This window comes from Lithobates pipiens, unplaced genomic scaffold (genome assembly GCF_037356315.1).
Source record: "Lithobates pipiens isolate NorthernLeopardFrog02 unplaced genomic scaffold, aLitPip1_a1.2 Scaffold_10, whole genome shotgun sequence".
Classification (NCBI taxonomy): Eukaryota; Metazoa; Chordata; class Amphibia; order Anura; family Ranidae; genus Lithobates; species Lithobates pipiens.
Genome location: NW_027507686.1, coordinates 28400251 through 28414309, shown reverse-complemented (window position 1 = coordinate 28414309; position 14059 = coordinate 28400251). Strand labels below are relative to the sequence as shown.

Sequence of the window (14059 nt, the reverse complement as noted above, 5' to 3'; positions counted from 1 at the left end):
CAAAACGGCACATAATTGACAGGTGGAAGGAAAATTATAAATGGTTTTCAACATTTTTTACAAATAAATATGTGAAAAGTGTAGCGTGCATTTCTTTTCAACCCCTTTTACTCTGATACCCCTAAGGCCCCTTTCACACGTGCGGACAGTATGTCCGTATTTCATCCATCCATTCATGGCTGAAATACGGACATACATGCATTCCTATGGGATAACGGGTGTCAGCGGATGAAAATCTGCTGACACCTGATATCATCCGTCTCCGCTATGGTCCAATTCTTATTTTTCTATCCATCTGCAGAGCGGATCGGATGAACACGGACAGACGGTCCGTGTTCATCCGATCCCCCATAGAAGAGAGCGGAGATCTGACAGGGCGGTCCCTGCACAGTGTGCAGGGACCGCCCTGTCATCTTCCGGCTCAGCGTGGATAAACAGAGCGATTCCCGCTGAGCAAGCGGATGTTCACAGGGCGGATCATCACGGATCTGTCCCGTGTGAAAGGGGCCTATCTAAAATCTAGTGGAACAATTTGCATTCAGAAGTCAACTAATTAGTAAATACTTAGTAGTCCACCTGTGTGTAATTTAATCTCAGTATAAATACTGCTCTTCTGTGAAGCCCTCAGATGTTTGTTAGAGAACCTTAGTTAACAAACATCATTATGAATCACAAGGAACACACCAGACAGGTCAGGGATAAAGTTGCGGAGAACTTTGAAACAGGGTTAGGTTATAAAAAACATCCCAGGCTTTGAACGTCTCACTGAGCTCTGTTCCATCCATCATCCATCATCTGAAAAAGGAAAGAGTATGGCACAACCGAAAACCTACCAACACATGGCCGTCCACCTAAACTGACAGGCCGGGCAAGGAGGGCATTAATCAGAGAAGCAGCCGAGAGGCACATGGTAACTCTGAAGGAGTTACAGAGATCCACAGCTGAGGTGGGAGAATCTGTCCACAGGACAACTATTAGTCACGCTCTCCACAAATCTGCCCTTTATGAAAGAGTGGCAAGAAGAAAGCCATTGTTGAAATAAAGCTACAAGAAGTCCTGTTTGCCGTTTGCGAGAAGCCATGTGGGGGACACAGCAAACATGTGGAAGAAGGTGCTCTGGTTAGATGAGATCAAAATGTTACTTTTTGGCCTAAAAGCAAAACGTTATATGTGAAGGAAAACTAACACTGCACATCACCCTGAACACACATCCCCACCGTGAAACATGGTGGTGACAGCACAATGCTGTGGGGATGCTATTCTTCAGGGACAGGGAAGCTGGTCAGAGTTGGTAGAAAGATGGATGGAGCCAAATACAGGGCAATCTTACAAGAAAACCTGTTCCAGTCTGCAAAAGACTTGAGACTGGTAGGATAGAACCAATGTTATGATGGATCCCCTTTGTCATTATTCTTGCTCCTCTTCCTTATTCCTCCTCCTCCTCATTCCCTGCCCCTTCTTTGTCTATGCCTGCTCACTTGCCTGTCGTTCCTTATGTTCAATGGCTAATATTTGGCCACAGATGCTTTAAAGATATGTAGATATGTTTGGAGCAGTATATTATTGCTATTGTTCATATGTTATAGTATTGGTTATGTTGCTCTCCACAATTCGGCACCCTCCATGTCGGATGGTCAATCGGACCTCATGGTGTATATGATGATCGTTGCTTATTTGAGCTGGTTTACCCCTCTTATACTTTTTCTATGCCTGTTATCAAACTGTGTTTTCTTCATGCAATCTGCATATACAAATAAAGATGATATAAATATAAAAAAAAAGATTTGAGACTGGGGCGGAGGTTCACCTTCCAGTGGGACAACAACCCTAAATATACGGCCAGGGCAACAATGGAATGGTTTAGATCAAAGCATATTCATGTGTTAGAATGGCCCAGTCAAAGTCCAGACCTAAATCCAATTGAGAATCTGTGGCAAGAATTGAAAATTGCTGTTCACAGAAGCTTCCATCCAATCTGACAGAGCTTGAGATATTTTGCAAAAAAGAATGGGCAAAAATGTCCCTCTCTACATGTGCAAAGCTGGTAGAGACACCTCCAAAAAGACTTACAGATAGAATTGCAGCGAAAGGTGGCTCTACTAAGTAGACTCAGGGGAGCTGAATACAAATGCACACCACGCTTTTCACATATTTATTTGTAAAAAAAAAAAAATGAAAACCATTTATCATTTTCTTTCCACTTCACAATTATGTTCCACTTTGTGTTTGTCTACCACATAAAACCCCAATAAAATATACTTAGGTTTTTGGTTGTAACATGACAAAATGTGGAAAATTTCCAGGTGCATGAATACTTTTTCAAGGGACTGTATGTGTGTGTATTAAACTGTAGATTTCCGCATCCTTGCTGAGGCCATTTGGGGAAAAGATGTTTAATTTATGGATCCAAAAGGTCTCACGTTTACACAACACCGAAAATCTTTAACTGGCAGTGAGAGACTTATCAGGTATGCATTTGATGGCAAAGACAGTGAAGGCACCTGTGTCCCTGCCATGACACAAGGTGAAGTGGCGTAGGACACTATACTTGTCTGAACGATCTTTGAAGAACCTATGGTGCTCACAGGTTCTCTTACTAAGTGGGCGTATAGTGCACCCCACATACAAGTGACTGTAAGAGCACCTTAACCCAAAGATCACATAATTCAAAAGTGATGAACTGTTTAATATTGCAAACATTAACAGTCCTTGAAACATGGTTTGTCCGATAAGTTCAATATTCTTGCATCTAGAGTTGACCGATGAGGGAGGTGCAATCAGGGGTGTAACTATAGGGGGTGCAGCAGTTGCGACCGCAACCGGGCCCTGTGATGCAGGGGGCCCATGCAGCCCCCTCTACATATGGCTGCTCTTTAGTTGTGCATTCCCCGCATGACCTGTGTCCTCAGCCGGCTCTTCAGAGTACCCCTCTCCTGCTCCATGCATTGCCACTCAGTCCGATGTCTGTTCTCCCCAGCCAGAGTCCCGCCCACCCCGAGTCCGGCCCACTCTGCACTGCAAACTTTTCCCGGGAAAACAAACTTTAAGCACACAGATGCAGTGCAGCCCTATGAGAGCCGGCTCCCCGGAGGACACTGCAGGCTTGTCTGCCAGCCCCCCCTCCTCCCCGTCATACACAGATGATGAAAGGTCTTTCTGGGAGATAAGCTGATCGCCCGTGCAGCACACTGGATGGAGCCCAGGCCAACATGGATGAGTGCATGGCCTACAGCTTGGTCATGGTGAGTGAGAGGACCCAATCCCCCACACACCATTACATACCCCCTCCATCTCCCCCTGGGGACAGGGACCCCTTCTCACCTGGGGGCAGTAACTTCATCTGCCCTGGAGAAAAGGACCTCATCTCTTCTGGGGACGGGGACCCCATCCTGCCTAGGGACAGTCCCCCAATGGGGCACCTAAAAATAAAAATACTGATACCAGTGGTGGAACTACAGGGCTCACAAAGGTCATACCTGTGACCACGCTCTGGAGTTCCACCGCCGGACTCGGAGGGAAGGGTCCTGGCTGGGGTTCAGGGGGGCCCTTCATGGTTTCTTGCATTGGGGCCCTAAAGGTTCTAGTTACGCCACTGGGTGCAATTATTAAGAAGAATTTCTGCAAAGTTGGTGGTAACTAATATTTATATTATATGAGTTGTCACCACCCCACCTGGAAGGACAATATCCCCTCTGGCCAGTTCCATCGACTATGAAAGAATTGTTCGAAGGTGGAGGACAATATAGAACAGAGCTGTCTTCTCAGACAAAAAATTATAGACAAAGGCTATCCTAAGGAGTTAATACAAGAGGCATATTCTAAATTCCTTAATAGCTCACTTAAAAGACCCCATATCAAAACTAATGAGCATAACATCACACATTTCACTACAGTATTCAACAGTGATTACCATGCCATTGAGAGGGTGTTTTCGAAACAACGGCATATTTTACAGATGGACACCAAATTGGCACCTGTCATTTCCAACACATACCGTATCACCTTTAGAAGGGCAAGTGCTTTTGAAGAACATTATTGCGCCCAGCAAGTTAAGTGAGGCCAATAAGGCCAAAAAGGCAGATATTCAATTTTTCTTTGATAATATAATGGGCATTCTTAGATGTGGTAAAGGGAGAATGCCTCACAAACCATGGGGGACAAACCACGTTCATGGGAGGACAAACAATGTTTAGAATATTAAACAGTTCATCACAAGTTCTACGGATTATGTGATCTATGCGTTACTGTGCTCTTGCGGTCTCTTGTATGTGGGGCATAATATACACCCACTTTGTAAGAGAATCATTGAGCACCGTAGGTTAACCGAAGATGCTTCAGACAAGCATAGTGTCCCAAGCCAGTTCACCTCATGTCATGGTGGGGACACAGGTGCCTTGAAGGTATTTGCCATCGAATGCATATCTGATAAGTCCCTCACTACCAATGAAAAATTTTTGGCGGTGTGCAAACGTGACAACTTTTGGATCCATAAATAAAACATCTTATCCCCAAATAGCCTCAACGAGGGCCCGGAAATCCACTGTTTAATAGAATTGTGGTTGCACACACATATCCATGGGCACAGTTATGTGGGTGCGGATGGATGTAACCCCTGATACTGACCCCTCCTTTTTTCCTCTTCCTTCCATACATCTCCTTAAATCTTTCATTATATTATGGGCTTTAGCCAGGTACTTTTTTCTGGAATTTGTATTGTATAAAAAGCTTCCCTACTTATACCTGGGTTCCTATCAGTCCCCCTACTTACACCAGGGTCCCCATCAGTCTCGTTACTTACATAAGGGTCCCGAACAGACCCCCCTACTTACATCAGAGCCCCCATCAGACACCCTACTTACATCAGAGACCCCATCAGACTCCCTACTTACACCAAGGTCCCCATCAGTCTCCCTACTTACATAAGGGTCCCCAACAGACCCCCTACTTACATCAGGGTCCCCATCAGTCTCGCTATTTACATAAGGGTCCCGAACAGACCCCCTACTTACATCAGAGCCCCCATCAGACACCCTACTTACATCAGAGACCCCATCAGACTCCCTACTTACACCAAGGTCCCCATCAGTCTCCCTACTTACATAGCGGTCCCCATCAGACCCCCAACTTACATCAGGGCCCTCATCAGTCTCACTACTTACATCAGGGTACCCATCAGACTCCCTACTTACTCCTGGGTCCCCATCAGTCTCCCTACTTACACCAGGGTCCCCATCAGTCTCCCTACTTACACCAGGGTCCCTATCAGACTCCCTACTTACATAAGGGTCCCCATCAGACCCCCCAACTTACATCAGGGCCCCCATCAGACTCCCTACTTACACCAGGGTCCCCATCAGTCTCCCTACTTAAACAAGGGTCCCCATACATCAGGGTCCCCATCAGACTCTCTACTTATATCAGGGTCCCAATCAGATGCCCCCAAACACACTTACATCAGGATGCCCATCAGGGTCCCCATCAGTCTCCCTACTTACATTAGGGTCCCCATCAGACTCCCTACTTACATCAGGGTCCCCATCGGTCTCCCTAATTACACCAGGGTCCCCATCAGACTCCCTACTTACACCAGGGTCCCCATCAGTCTCCCTACTTAAACCAGGGTCCCTATCAGTCCCCATACATCAAGGCCCCCATCAGATTCTCCACTTACATCAGGGTCCCAAACAGAGTCCACCCTCACCTGGCTGTGAGGCAAGTACCGCCCATTCCTAAATCAAGTCTTTCCACCAGCATTCTACAACCCAATGTAGTACCCTCAGTAGGCTCTGGCATTGGACTGCTAAATAATGGGAGGGGCTTACCTCTAGATAATAGCAGGGCTTAGAGCAAGGTATCAATATACAGACATGAAGAAATTAAATATTCTCAGTGTGTGGCCACCCCTCCCCCTACCATTGGCGGGTCTGAAACAGGAAAGAATTCCAGCTCAGTTCACAGGATTCAATATTCTTCCTTATAGAAGGACACATCAGGCTCCTGCTCACCGTTATTTCTGTGGCCTTGGCAGTCATCCCATGGAAACTCAGCATGACTATCTCCAGGCCGTGAAAAAGTCAGACTTTCCCAGATCATCCGGCCGGCTAGGTGGGCGATATGTCCGACAGTAAGTAAGGCAATTGCTGCAAAGAGACACAAAAGAACAAGATAAACAGGATAAAGAAGCCGACCATCTACTTCTTTGGTGTCCACATATGTCGGGCACAGATCAGCCCCTACTTGCTATAAAGTTACAATGCACAGACTGATCACTGGGAGAGAGGAGAGCGCTCCCTCCTGCTTGCAGCAGTTTAATGACATCATCTCATTTTGTGATAGCATCGGGCAGGTGAAAGGTGATCTTTATGGAAATATTGGGGGTAAAAAACAAAAATGAATTATTTTACATAATATCTTTTTTTATACTTTTTTCTCTACTTACATATATGCCGGTGTATAAGACGAGCGGGCATATAAGACAGCCCCCTAATCTTACAGTTGTTTAGCATTTTTTTCTTGTACTTACCGTATAAGACGACCCCCTTCCGAGGCTTCCGACGCTTGATATTTCGTCCTAGCAGAAGAGCTGGCGCCATATCCTATTTCCTGCTGGAGCCAATCACAGTGAGCGATGTATTCTATTAATTAATACAAAGCCTGCTTGGATTGGCAGAGGCTGTATCATCATCAGCCCGCGCCTCTCTGACTCTCAAAGCCAATCCGATTGGCAGAGGTTGTTACTCCAATCCGAGCAGGCTCTGTATTCATTTGAATACATTGCTCACTGGGATTGGCTCAGCGGTATATACTGTATGTAGCCGAAGCTACATACAGTATTACCGAACCCTCAGAAGGCATCCGAGGGGCTGATCCGGCGTATAAGACGACCCCCGATTTTTGCCCAGTTTTTTTAAGTGTAAAAGGTCATCTCATACGCTGGAAAATATTTAATTTATTTAAACAAAAATATTTATTTATTGTATTTAATATATTTTTTACACTTTTTTCTTTACTTAACTTTAATGCTATAACAAGGGGCAAATAGGCAAATAACCCCCTATATGTAATGGGTAATATATTAGCTGTAATGGAAGATAGTGGGGAAATTGATAGTCTAATAGGCTAACAAGCCCCCTATGTTATTGCATTGGGTAGGTCATTTTTATAGAGACATGGGGGGGCTAGACCCCAATGTCTCCATGAAGAGAACCGGTCACCTGCTCAATGCAATAACATAGGGGGCTTGTTAGCCTATTAAACAACTAATTTTCCCCCTGTCTTCCATTACAGCTAATCAAGCACAGGTCATGCTTGATTAGCTGCATCCTCGGCTCCAGTAACCAAGGAGTTGCAGCTGTAAACCCAGAAATTGGGTAATACAAATCTCTTCTGGATTCATTAATCTTAAAGGGGATCAGGGAACAAATATGAAAAGCCATTTCCTGCAGTCTTGATCATCCCAGAGGAATGGGAGGGCCTGAGAAGCACCGCACGTGGTGGCAGTGGGAAGGTGTACCATTCAGAGTGTACCATTCAGAGCCCTATAGAAGTGATCATAAATGGGATCACTTTCATGTAAAAAGCCCTTCGCTAGCTCTACAAGCTTATGGCTGCTGCTTGCTTTAACCCCTTGTATACAGCACCGTTTATGAACGTTCGTTGGTAGATGGGGTGACGCTTTTCTGAAAAATTATACTGTTCCTGTATATTATGAAAGGTCAGAAATGTATTCATGGAAACATGGAAAGTTACTGGCAGGTGCACTTGAACCTTTTACCCAGCTTGACAAAAAAAACAGCCACTAGAGGGAGCTCTTACAAAGCTGAATTTGAAATAGAACCAGGCAAATATGGATCAGAAGTGTCCTATCAGGAACTATCTTTAGGTAAATATTATAATAGCTGAAGATGAGACTCACTGAAAACACATCACCATCCCCTATTCAATACAAATTCCCAGAGGCGGAGGAAGAAGGAAGGAAGGATTGAAGGAAGAAAAAAGAAGAAAGAAGAAGAAAGAGGAAGGAAGGAAAAGAAGAAGAAAAAAAGAATAAAAGAAGAAGAAATGAAGGAAGGAAGGAAAAGAAGAAAGGAAGGAAAGAAGGGAAAGAAGAAGAAAAAGAAAGGAAGGAAGGAAATTAATTAAGAAGAAGAAAAAGTAGAAAGGAATGAAGATAAAGATGAAAGGAAGGAAAAGAACAAAGAAGAAAAAGAGGAAAGGAGGGAAGGAAAAGAAGAAAGAAGAAGAAAAAGAAGAATTTTTCCTTATGTCCCCTCACTTACTCATATTGTCAGATATAGATGAATTTCATCAGGGTGAGCTTTGTTTGTGGAAAATATCGTCCAGCTTCCTCCCAAAGACATCTTGCAGTCATGTGCGAAATTCCTGCCGGGAAAAAATAAAAAAGATTGTTAATACGTCAATATGCGGGGATGGCAGCTGACCGAGAGATGACAGCCCAATGGCAGAGTGCACACAGCAAGACAACGCTGCTGCTAATTGCAAAGCAGTGTCTTAGCATTGTAAGTCCCCATCAGGAAGTGCTGTTACTGGTAGGATCTACAGGTAAGAATCTCGGCAAAAGATTCACACACAAGGATTTGCTTAAAGTGGACTAAAAACATCAATTTAATGGATTAGCAACAGTTACATTCAAAGCGTGCCAAATATGCTAACTGACACAGTTGCTTGTGCTCTCAGCTGAAATGTTAAGCCATGAAATGACTGGTGACATAACTGATCACATGTGCAGCACCATAGCTGCTGAAGATCAAACAGAGGCTGAGATGGCAGCTCCCCTGGCTGTAAAGGAGAGAAGGGTTTAGTTCCACTTTAACCACTTCCCGCCCGGCCTATAGCAAAACGACGGCTGGGCGGTGGTTGGGTTATCCTGACTGGGCGTCATATGACGTTCAGCAGGATAACAGCCGCCGAGCGCATCGCGGTGATTGGTGGTGCGGTGTGTCAGTTTGACACGCCACTACACCGATCTCAGTAAAGACCCTCCAATGGAGACTCTTTACCACGTGATCAGCCATGTCCAATCACTGCTGATCACAATGTAAACAGGAAGAGCCGTTGATCGGCTTTTCCTCACTCGTGTCTGTTAGACGTGAGTAGAGGAGAGACGATCGGCTGCTTTCCTAACAGGGGGGTCTGTGCTGATTGTTTATCAGCCCTGCCCCCCCTTGGATCCTGCCCAGGACCACCAGGATGACCATCCACACTGGAACACCAGGTATGCACCCCCAGACCACCAGGGAAATGCAAATCTGTGTCAAGGCAGCTGCCAATCAATGCCCAGGCAGCTGGCAATCAGTGCCCACTCACAATGCCTACCACTGCCAGTGCCACCAGGGATGCCTATCAGTGCCATGTATCAGTTCCCATCAGTGCCACATATCAATGCCCATCAGTGCCGCATATCAGTGGCCAGCAGTGCCCCCTATCAGTGCCACCTATAAGTACCCCTCTTTGCAGCCTTTCAGTGCCCAGTGTCACCAGTACCTCCAACAAGTTCCGATCAGTCCCGCCTATCAATGCCCATCAGTGCTGTATATTAGTGGCACCCATCAGTGCTGCATATAAGTGCCCATCGTCAGTGCCCGCTCACTGGTGCCACCTCATCGGTGCTGCTTTATTAGTGCCCCCGAGTGCCGCCTTATCAGTGAAGAGGAGGACTTACTTATTTACAAAATTTTATAACAGAAACAAAAAAGCAAAACTTATTTTTTTTCAAAATGTTCAGTCTTATTTTTATTTGTTTAGCAAAAAAATAAAAACTGCAGAGATGATCAAATGCCACCAAAATAAATCTCTATTTGTGGGAACAAAATGATAACAATTCTGTTTGGGTACAGTGTAGCACGACCGCGCAATTGTCATTCAAACAGCGACAGCTCAGAAAGCTGAAAACTGACTTTGTCAGGAAGGGGGGTAAATTCCTGGTATTGAAGCGGTTAAGAAAACTGCCGTTACTGGCAGGATCTCCAGGTAAGGAAATCGACAAAAACATTCACACAAAAGGATTTGCTTAATCCGTTTGCCGCCCGGCCTCTGGCAGAAAGATGCCTGGGGGGCAGCTATTTGTCGCTTTGGGTGGACATCATATGACGCGGGGGCGTGCTGCGGTGCGATCTGTCACCGACTGTCTCTACCAGACACAGCTGATGACTGATCAGTGTACCGGTCCGCTGTCAGTACCATGTGACCGCTGTAACCAAAAGTTACCTGAGATTGGTCACAGTGATCACATGGAGTAGACTGGGGCCAATCACAACAAAATAAACTAAATGAATCCATTTCATTCTTTCATTCAGTAAATTTCTTGCTTAAAGTAACAAAATTCATTGCTATATGCAAACATAATGTGTAAAAAAAAAAAATAATAATACTAATAATAATAATGAGCACTTCCCCAGAGTAGTACAATGATCCATGCCTTCCCCTAGTACAACCACCTCCCCCACAGTAGTAAAACTCTGGTCAGGCACGCATTTAACCCTTTGATCGCCCCTGATGTTTAACCCCTTCTAAGCCAATGTCATTAGTACAGTGACAGTGCATATTTTTTAGCACTGATCACTGTATTAGCCTCACTAGTCCCCAAAAATTGTCAGTTAGATGTCACAAATGGCCGCTGCAATATTCCAGTGCCGCTAGACGTCGCGGATCGCTGCCATTACTACTAAAAATAAATTAATAAAAATATCCCATAGTTTATAGAAGCTATAGACTTTGCGCAAACCAATCAATATACGCTTAATGGGATTTTTTTTAACCAAAAATATGAATGCATATTGGCCTAAATTGATGAAGAAATTCAATTTTTTTAATAATTTTATTGGATATGTTTTATAAACAAAAATAAAAAATATTCCTTTTTCAATTTTTGGTGTTTTTTCATAAAAAAATAATAAATATTGTTTTTCAACATTTTAGCTTTTTTTAACCAAAAATATATATACTTATTGGATATTTATTATAGCAGAAAGTAAAAAAAAAAAATAGCTATTTTTCAAAATTGTTGCTCTTTTTTTGTTTTTAATGCAAAAAATAAAACCACAGAGGTGATTAAATACCACCAAAAGAAAGCTCTATTTGTGGGGGGAAAAAAAGACATCAATTTTGTTTGGGAGCCACATAGCATGACCGGCAATTGTCAGTTAAAACGACGCAGTGCTGAATCACAAAAACTGCTCTGGTCTTTGGCCAGCCAAATGGTCCAGGCTGAAGTGGTTAATATATGTCCATGGGGGCAGCCATTGCGTATGCCGCCTCTGCCTCCTGGTTAGCTGTTGGGCACAGTGGTTGTTCTTTGCTATTCCTCTTGCTTAAAGCGAGTCTAGCTACAATATCTATAATAATGGACATATGAAATAGTAAACATATCAAATTTTAAAAAGCTACATCAAGGTTAATGTTGCAATGATTTCTACTGGAGAGCAGATATCACTATCTGCTCTCTGTTACAATCTGCAGAATTACGGCCCATTCATTAAATGCATGCCACTGTGTAGAGCCTGTGGTATCCTATGAAGTTCTATATACTTAGCATAACAAAGAGAACTCTGATTTGATTAGGGTGAATCACATGACTAGGCTCTCGCTCAAGTTTATTTTTTATTTTTTATGTTTACACCCATTCCCTGTAATAGCACTCAAAGTCCCAATTCCACCGCTGTGCTTTATAAATGTCATTTTTATTAAAGTAGCGCTATTGCCACAGTAAGGACATACTGATGCTTTGTAAATGCCTCCCTTAGAATACACGTTCAATGAATATATATTATTATTTCTCTTATAAAAGGATGCTAAGTTTGTAGGAACTAAGTAACTGATTTCTCTTCTCTGATTGGCAGGTTATCAATGGCGACTTCTACCAGTTTGCACCCGACTGGTTTTCCATGGGGGTTGTCATATACAAGATGGCCACAGGAACTGTACCATTCCGTGACGATACCACTCAGGTATACAGGAGGGCCGTGAATTATGAAGATCCTGTTTACCCCCCGGACATGGACCAACATCTGAAGCACTTCCTGGGAGGAGTAAGTACAAGACATTTTCTAATTCTGAAGAAGCACAGGGAAGGTTTCTAGGCCTACTGCTGCTGCTTTAGCGGTATAATGTAGGGGTGTTGCCAATTCTGGTTGTCAGCTGGATTGTTGGGTAGTTTGGCTTCTTCATTCCATGGTGAAGATCCAATGGGAATACTTCATCCTGGGGCTTAGGGCTCAGACGATGATGCCACATGGGGTCAATCGCTGATGTGCACATTGTATGAGGTTATTAAAGCAGAACTCCTCCCCATTTATTATTGTTTTGAACATAGTGGGGAGGATTAGATCACCTGCCGTCATTGTGTCCCTGTTGTAGACATTTTGTTTCATATCATGTCCTGAGGACATGGAAATCTCACAAAGGGGGGACACAGAAAGCAACCACAACCTAACAGAGGGGTTCTAACCCATTCCAACTCCATTCATTAAACTGCTTTTATCGCCCGGTGCTGATAAATGATGTTAATGAGAAGAAAAAAAGATCTTTAAAAATATCAAATCTCCTCCCTTTTCTCGTGGCTGTAATTCTCCTTAAAGTGTCACCACCAATCTAAAGATCTCAGGGAGTTAGAAGCCATCTAATGGCGGCACATCATAACATAACATTCCAGCACAACACTGATTTGTTGTGCTGGAATATAATATGAATTCCATCCATGTCAGTAGACATCCAGCACCTGTACTTGGCTATATATGTGCCTTCACATGCTATGATCCTCCAATGGGTGAAAGGACCGCCCAGGAGGAGACGCACTGTAGTCAAAGTTTTTTTTTTCTTTTCTAAAAAGTGCAAAATGAACTCAAAATAACTCTTAATTTCTCTTTTATAGCTGCTATGCAAATGTCCGGAGAAGAGGCTTGGAGTTGGCAGCGACATAAGACGGCATCCATTCATGAGGTTCATCAATTGGAAGTCGATGGAACAAGGGAAAGGACGGCCCCCTTTCTCTGTAGGTCCGGTAAGTACACAAATCTTTATAGGATGAGGATTCAAAAAGAAGATTGTTACACACTGTAAGGAGCATTGCTGTGTCCTTACAGCTAATATAGGGGGTACAGACATATCCCAGCCTGCAGGAAAACCTCACAGACTAATCAGTCAATATTTCATTTTCTACGGAAGTAAATAAGAATGTAACTTTCTAGGCATCAGACACAATGGGGATGATTTACTAAAACTGGAGAGTGATAAATCTGATGCAGCTGTGAATGGTAGCCAATCAGCTTCTAACTTTCTGCTTGTTCAATAAAGCTTTGACAAAAACATGTCAGCTGATTGGTTACCATGCAGAGCTGCACCAGGTTTTGCACTCTCCAGTTTTAGTATATAAACCCCATTGGTGCACAGCTGGGAGTGATAGTTGAAGGGAGAAGGTGCAATGGTTCATAATACAATGTCTGGGGTGTCTAGGACATGTGACTTTGACCACCATGATGTGGTGGAAGGCATGGGACCAGACATGTAGTTTGCATCTAGATTTGTATCCTATCTGCTCCTCCACTGCATGGAAAGAGGAAGAAGGTTCTAGGTTGTATTAAAGAAGTTAGTCAATGTTAAAGCCCAACTCAAAAAATAAATAGATTGCGCAATAGGCAACCACCACCCCCACCCCACCCTGCACTCTAATGTTTTATTGCTTGTAAACTCTAGGGGCAGAGAAAGAGGGACCTAGCCCTAACCTCTCTGCATCATCATGTACAATACAGGCCTATCAGTCTTACATTGTATGTGAGGGTAAGAATGTGACCGTGGCTGGGAAAGCTTTAGAGAAGGTCTGTGAGGGATGGGTTGCATAGATGAAGGCTGTCCAAAGAAAGGAATACATTAGTATACCTTATTCCTCTACCCCTAGGCACAAAATCCACCCCCCCCCCCCCCCACACACACACAAATACTGCAAGGGTAATTTATACTTGTTTCAGGAATTGGGCTTTAAGCAATATCCTGATATTTACTCAGGTCAGAAATCTATGAATACAGAATCTCATATTTGTTTTTC

At 43.7% G+C, this 14059-nt stretch overlaps 1 protein-coding gene across 1 annotated transcript in view; it reads right to left on the bottom strand.

Moving 5' to 3' along the window:
• The window catches only part of LOC143928452 (F-box only protein 31-B-like), a 71889-nt gene extending 63504 nt beyond the window's left edge, over window positions 1-8385 (bottom strand). The window contains exons 1-2 of the mRNA XM_077453341.1: window positions 8280-8385; window positions 6006-6140 (exon numbers count right to left, since the gene is read on the bottom strand). The gene's annotated coding sequence lies outside the window, so the exon portion shown is untranslated. The remainder of the gene's footprint in view (window positions 1-6005; window positions 6141-8279) is intronic.
• Between the last annotated feature and the right edge of the window lie 5674 nt (window positions 8386-14059).